The sequence below is a fragment of the Mesoplodon densirostris genome, chromosome 3 (genome assembly GCF_025265405.1).
Source record: "Mesoplodon densirostris isolate mMesDen1 chromosome 3, mMesDen1 primary haplotype, whole genome shotgun sequence".
NCBI classification, from domain to species: Eukaryota; Metazoa; Chordata; class Mammalia; order Artiodactyla; family Ziphiidae; genus Mesoplodon; species Mesoplodon densirostris.
Genome location: NC_082663.1, coordinates 101,842,178 through 101,849,435, shown reverse-complemented (window position 1 = coordinate 101,849,435; position 7,258 = coordinate 101,842,178). Strand labels below are relative to the sequence as shown.

General features: G+C 36.7%; 1 pseudogene; it reads left to right on the top strand.

Annotated features, from left to right (window-relative positions):
* The first annotated feature begins 2,473 nt into the window (after positions 1 to 2,473).
* On the top strand, positions 2,474 to 4,749 carry LOC132485367 (cytoskeleton-associated protein 2-like; annotated as a pseudogene).
* Positions 4,750 to 7,258: the final 2,509 nt, after the last annotated feature.

Below are 7,258 nucleotides of genomic sequence, written 5' to 3'. Positions count from 1 at the left end.
CCAAAAGCAATCTACAGATTCAATGTAATCCCTATCAAATTACCAATGACATTTTTCATAGAACTAGAAAAAATAATTTAAAATTTGTATGGAAACACAAAAGAACCTGAATAGCCAAAGCAATCTTGAGAAAGAAAAATGGAGCTGGAGGAGTCAGGCACCCTAGCTTCAGACTATACTATAAAACTACAATCATCAAAACAGTATGGTACTGGCACAAAAAGAGACATATAAATCAATGGACCAGGATAGAAAGCCCAGAAATAAAACCATGAACTTATGGTCAATTAATCGATGAAAAAAGAGGCAAGAATATACAATGGAGAAAAGATAGTCTCTTCAATAAGTGGTGCTGGGAAAACTGTACAGCTATATGTAAAAGAATGAAATTAGAACACTCCCTGACACCATACACAAAAATAAACTCAAAATGGATTAAAGCCCTAAATGAAAGACCAGATACTATAAAACTCCTAAAGGAAAACACAGGCAGAACACTCTTTGACATAAATCACAGCAATAATTTTTTGGATCCCTCTCCTAGAGTAATGGAAACAAAAACAAAAATAAACAAATGGGACCAAATTAAACTTAAAAGCTTTTCCACAACAAAGGAAACCATAAACAAAATGAAAAGACAACCCACAGAATGGGAGAAAATATTTGCAAATGATGCTACTGATAAGGGATTAATTTTCAAAATATACAAACAGTTCATACAGCTTAATAAAATTTTTAAAAAATCAAAAAATTGGCAGAAGACCTAAATAGACAAAGAAGACATACAGATGGCCAACAGGCACATGAAAAGATGCTCAATGTCACTAATTATTAGAGAAATGCAAACTTCTTTATTCATTTTATCTATAGATGTACACCTTAGGTTGTTTCCATCTCTTGGCTATTGTAAATAATGCTGCTATGAATATGGGAGGAAAGATATCTTTTGAGTTAGAGTTTTTATTTTCTTCATATATATTCTCAGAATTGCTGGATAATATGACAATTCTATTTTTAATTTTTTGAGGATCATCCATATTGTTTTGCAGTGGCTATACCAATCTACAATCCCACCAAACCCTTTTCTCCTCATCCATACCAGTACTTGTTATCTCTTTTCTTTTTTATGATGGCTATTCTAACAAGTGTGAGGTGATGCCCAATTGTGGTTTTAATATGCATTTCCTTACTTACTAGTAATGTTGAGCATTTTTCCATGTGCCTGTTGGCCTTTCTTATATCTTCTTTGGAGAAACGTCTATTCAGGTTCTTTGCCCATTTTTTAATTGTTTGGTTTATTTGCTAATGATTTGTATGAGTTCTTTATATATTTGGGGTATTATTCTCTAATCAGATATATGGTTTACATATATATTTTTTCCCATTCCATAGGTTGTCTTTTCACTTTGTTGATGATTTCCTGTGCAGAAGCTTTCTAGTTTGATGTAGTCTCACTTGTTTATTTTTGATTTTGTTGCTTATGCTTTAAGTATCACATTCAAAAACATACTGTGAAGACCCATGTCAATGAGCTTTACTCCTATATTTTCTTCTAAAAGTTTTATGGCTTCAGGTCTTACATTAAAGTCTTTAATCCATTTCAAGTTAATTTTTGTGAGTAGTGTAAGATATGGGTCCAGTTTCACTCTTTTATATATGAGTATCCAATTATTCCAGCAACATTTATTGAAAAAATTCTCTTTTTGTTGTTTGTGTATAGAAATGCTACTGATTTTTGTATGTTATTTTGTATCCTGAAAATCCACTGAATTCATTGATTAGATCTAACAGTTTTTTCGTTGAGTCTTTAGGATTTTTTATCTATAAAATCATGCCATCTGCAAATAGAGACAATTCTATTTCTTCCTTTCCAATTCTGATACTATTATTTTTTATTTTGTTCTTGCCTGATTGCTTTAGCTAGGACTTCCAATATTATGTTGAATAAGAGTGGTGAGAGTGGTTTCCCTACCTTAGGGAAAAGTTTTCAACCTTTCACCACTGAGTATGACATTAACTGTGGGCTTGTTACAGACAGCTTTTATCATGTTAAGATATGTCCCTTCTATGCCTAACTTGTTAAGAGTTTTTATTGTGACTGGATGTTGAATTTTGTCAAATGCTTTCCCTGGATCTATTAAGATGATCATATAATTTTTGTATCAAGTTCAATATCAGGTCAGAGGATATGGGACATAGACGTAGAATGAGATCATTTGTAGTATTTACTTCACATAAAAATATCAGCTGGAGAATGGATAAATACCTTGTGGTATAGTCATATGCTACAATAATATACAGTATTGATATAAATAAATCATGCCTTAACATCAAATTGGATGAATCTCAGAATGGTGGGAGAAAAAAAGCAAGTTAGAAGATACAATATGGGCAGTGTGCAGCCGCGCTGGCTTGAGGGAGTCTGCGGCGGTCGAGCTGGAGACGCGTTTCCCCCCGCCCACCTAGAGCTGCGATGAGCACCCCAGCCGTGCCCCAGGACCTGCAGCTTCCCCCGAGTCAGAGGGCCCAGTCTGCATTCAGAGAGCAAAGAAGACAAAAACTCAAGGAGCATCTGTTAAGAAGAAAAACTTTTTGCATACAAACAGGAAAATCAGATATTATCCAGTGGTAGAGACCAGAGAGTGAAGACATCTGAAGGCCAGATCGAAGAAGAGACAAAAGTTCTGAAACTTAAGGCAAAAATGGTTGATAAAAAGAATGTCATAGACTTACAGGGATCAAGAATAATATAACAATGGAAGAAAACTGTATTCCTTTAAAACCTTCTAATAAATTAACCAATTTAACTACAGCAATTGGTACACCTAATTTTGAGGATAATAATCAAACTCTGCCATTGTTACCAATTAAAGATGACCCCCAAAGTCAACATATGTTAAGCCAAGCATTTCACCTTAAAAACAACAGTAAAGAAACAAATGACTACAGAAAAACCAAAGCAAGGTGCTAACATGCCCAAACGCCCAAGAAACCTGTGCTTGGATCTTATCATAGCCAAATTGTTCAGTCTAAGATTAATTCCTTTAGAAAACCTCTACAAGTCAAAGATGAGAGTTCTGCAACAATGAAGAAACTTTCAGCTACTGTCTCTAAAGCCACAAAGTCTCAGCCTGTAGATGCCAGCAGTGTACCAGTGAAAAGTGATAGAGCCTCACATATGACGACTGCTACTAAATTTGTGAGCACTACATCTCAGAGCAGTCAACTTGTACGTCCTTCTATTAGCAGTCACCACAGTAATAACCAGGATGCCATGAAACAAGGCATCAGTCTGCCAGCATTACAGTTCGGAAAGGGCCTCAAGAGAAAGAATTATTACAGTTAAATACACTTTCGTCTATTATTAAAACCAGTTCTTCTCAGGACATAAAAAGAAATAAGACACTATCAAGAAGCATGACATCTGAAATGGTAGCCAGACCTGCTTTTTCTTCTAATACTAAACTGATAGAAAAGTCAAAAAGCATTGACCACCACAGACATATCATGGTGAAAGCAGCTATTGATAGGAGATGGACTCAGCCCAGAGAAACTGCAGAGGAGAGAAAGGCTCATCTGAGTGAGTGGAAAGCTGGCAAAGGAAGAGTAATGAATAGGCCTCCGGGCTCAGTGGTTACCCAGCCTGAGCCCAAAGCACAAAATGAAAAACTAGTTGGGTCCTTCTGGACTACCATGGCAGAAGAAGATGAACAATGATTGTTTACTAAAAAAGTAAACAAGACATTTTCTGAATGCCTACACCTGACTAATGAGGGATGTCCAAAAGAAGAAGTACTGGTTACACTGAATGACCTGATTAAAAATATTCTAGGGCTTCCCTGGTGGTGAAGTGGTTGAGAGTCCGCCTGCCGATGCAGGGGACATGGGTTCGTGCCCCAGTCTGGGAAGATCCCACATGCCACGGAGCGGCTGGGCCCATGAGCCATGGCCGCTGAGCCTGCATATCCGGAGCCCGTGCTCCACAACGGGAGAGGCCACAACAGTGAGAGGCCCGCGTACCGCAAAAAAAAAAAAATATATATATATATATATATATATATATATATATATATATATATATATACACATACACATATATATTCCAGATGCCAAAAAAACTTGTTAAATATTGGATATGCCTTGCACATATTGAACCACTTACAAGTCTATTGAAAATATTTTCACAATCTATGAGAAGGCCATTCTGGCAGGAGCTCAGCCTACTGAAGAGATGTGACATGCAATTGTTGACATTCTGACAATGAAGAGTCAAGAAAAAGTTAAATTTGGAGAAAATATTGAGGAGGCTTGTGCAACCAAGGAACAAATCCAAGAAGCCACCATTGATGATATAAGTGCTAATCTGGGGTCAGAAAAACCAGAAATAGAAAATAAGCATCCTAGGAATGTGGTATTTCAAGGTTGTGAAAAAGAGCAAGACGACAAAACAAAAGATTCAACCAGTGATATTAAAACCCCCAATACAGAAACTAGGGCTGGTTGCTTAATTAAATATAATGTGTCTACTACTCCATACTTGCAAAGTGTGAAAAAGAAGATGCAGTTTAAAGATGTTAAACTGTTAGACGTTCTCGACGTCTTCAAGAGAAGACTTCTAAATTGCCAGATACGTTAAAAGACCATTATCCTTGTGTGTCTTCACTGGAACAGTTAACAGAGTTGGGAAGTGAAACTGACACTTTTGTGTGCCACATGTACTCAGAGACTGACATGACAGAAGAGAAGTGAAGCTCTGATAGGAATGGGGTTGTATTATTCCGAGGGCATTTGGTTGGTTGGTTTGTTGTGGCTTTGCATGTCCCTTAGGTCAGGAGTTGCCAAGTACCTAAGTATTCACAGCAGTCAGCACTCTTACTTATGTCCACTCTAAAGCAGGTGTTGCCTTCTGTACGTCGGAAAGCTAATCCTACCTTGGCAATCCCAATAGACTGACTTTTTCTCTAACACAGGTAAATTTTGTGAAGACAGAGTTAGCTTGCTTTGTCACCCAATTCTAGTAGCCCAGACTGCTGTGGTCTCCTGTGTCCCTGGGACTCTGCCCCTGGTTCTTACTTGTCACTCTCCAGCAAAGCCAGTGAGTCTGCATCTGTGGTCTCTTGGCCTCTCTTTTATTATAGCCGAGGTCCCCAAGAGGGATAGTTAACTAAATACTCCATTTCTAAGAGAAGATACTTCGCTGGAAGAAAGAAAATGTGCCAAACCTAGTGGGCATTCAGAACTTTAAATCTGAGTTTCTTTCTTTAGTTCCTTTTCTAACTTGACTATCTAAAATATTAAAAATTTTAACTTCCATTGCTTCGTTTGATATAGTTTATAGACTAATAGAAGGGATTTAGAGAAGGAATATATAATATTTCATAAATCTCATCCTAGTTTAGGTAGTATTTCTAAAATAACTAATACTTAAAATTGATTTCTTCCTTGTAACATAAAAACTTCATCATGTTTCCTAAAACATGATAGTCATACACAGTAAGTAGGTCTCTGTTCCCCACAATAAATACCACCAGTAAAATTGTTTTGTTAAGTCTCTGAACTAATACTTAAATGGCATACATCCTTTACCAACTCTAGAGTTTCAAGTAAGGATTTAGTCGTTGTAAAAGATTAGATAGTTTTAAAACTGCATAATATGAATGTGGTTGAAAATCACATATTTATGTTCATTAATTCCATTTGTATAATAGTGCCAATCTTTGTTCTATTTATTGTCTTATGTTCTAGAGAGCAGGGTTTTTATTCCTTTTAAACTGTGTACCTAATACGTATACAATAAATGAAAACATCTATATAACAATTTAAAAAAAAAGAAGATACAACATGATTCCATTTTTGTGAACTTCAAAACTGTGCAAAACCAAAGAATATTCTGTTTAGAGATACAACCCTATGTGGTAAATGTTTCAAAAAGTATTAGTTAATACACTTAGTGAATTTTTTTCACTGTGAGTAGAGGAGAAGGATGGGATCTGGAATGAACCCTCAGAAACCTCAAGGTTTTGGACGATTTTCTGTGTTTCTTTTTTCCTTAAGGTAGATAGTGAATAAAAGGGTGTTTGTATTTTTATTCTTTATACTGAATCATATGTTATAAATACTATTTTGTATTTCAACTTTCATACTAGCAATTTTGAAAAAAGCAAAAGAAAAAATTAATGATAATCATAACTAGAAAATAATTAATATGTAGATTTTAAAAAAAATCATTGGAGAAGGGAGGAAGGTCAAAGAAAGAACTCAATCCAAATTCAAGAAAAGGAATGCTAAAGGATGAATAGATAGATAAGATCTCAGCAAGTAGAAAAGGAAAATATACAAAGTGCCCTTTGGAGAAGGGAACAGCCGCCAGGGAATGGCAAGGAAACTGGTGGCTTTACTGTGAAACTGAGAAAGCCAAAGATGTGAGACAAGCCTGAAAATAGAGATAGTAACCTGAAAGAACTTCAGTGCTCAGTGGATGAGTTTGTGAGGTTTGTTTTTGTTTTCTTTTGTTTTATGTATAAGAAACATTGGAAGTCTGTTAAGATTTTTAAAATAGTATACCCTCAATATATTATGTTTGAAAGCCAATTGGTTTTCCTGTGGAAGAATTGGAAAGAGAAGTTCAGAAACAGGAAGAACTGTGAGGGGCTCAAAAGCATTGTGACTTGACTTACTTTTCACGTTTAATGCAAGCACTGTTTTTTTGTTTGTTTGTTTGTTTGTTTGTTTTGTTTTTTTGCGGTATGCGGGCCCCTCACTGTTGTGGCTTCTCCCATTGTGGAGCACAGGCTCCGGACACGCAGGCTCAGCGGCCATGGCTCACGGGCCCAGCTGCTCCGCGGCATGTGGGATCTTCCCGGACCAGGGCACGAACCCGTGTCCCCTGCATCGGCAGGCGGACTCTCAACCACTGCGCCACCAGGGAAGCCCAATGCAAGCACTGTTTTCTAGCATTTATGCTTAGACCTTCTACAGAAAATGCACTTCTGCAATGTGACTTGCTCAATACCCTGGGCTATATGGCTCGAGGCATTTCCTCTGCATTTTAAATTCTTGCAGTCTAAATGTTTACTGTAGTAAACATTGTTGGTTTCTTTCCTCAGAAAACACAGAGGAAAAAAGCTAAGATGGAGAAACAAACAAACAAAAAAATCAGGTAAGAAAAAGAAGAAGAGTGAGTGATAGATAACCCAGTAGGGAGGGCAAGAACAGGAGGGGACTGGGAACTACAAAATGTAGCTCATAGAGGCTGGCC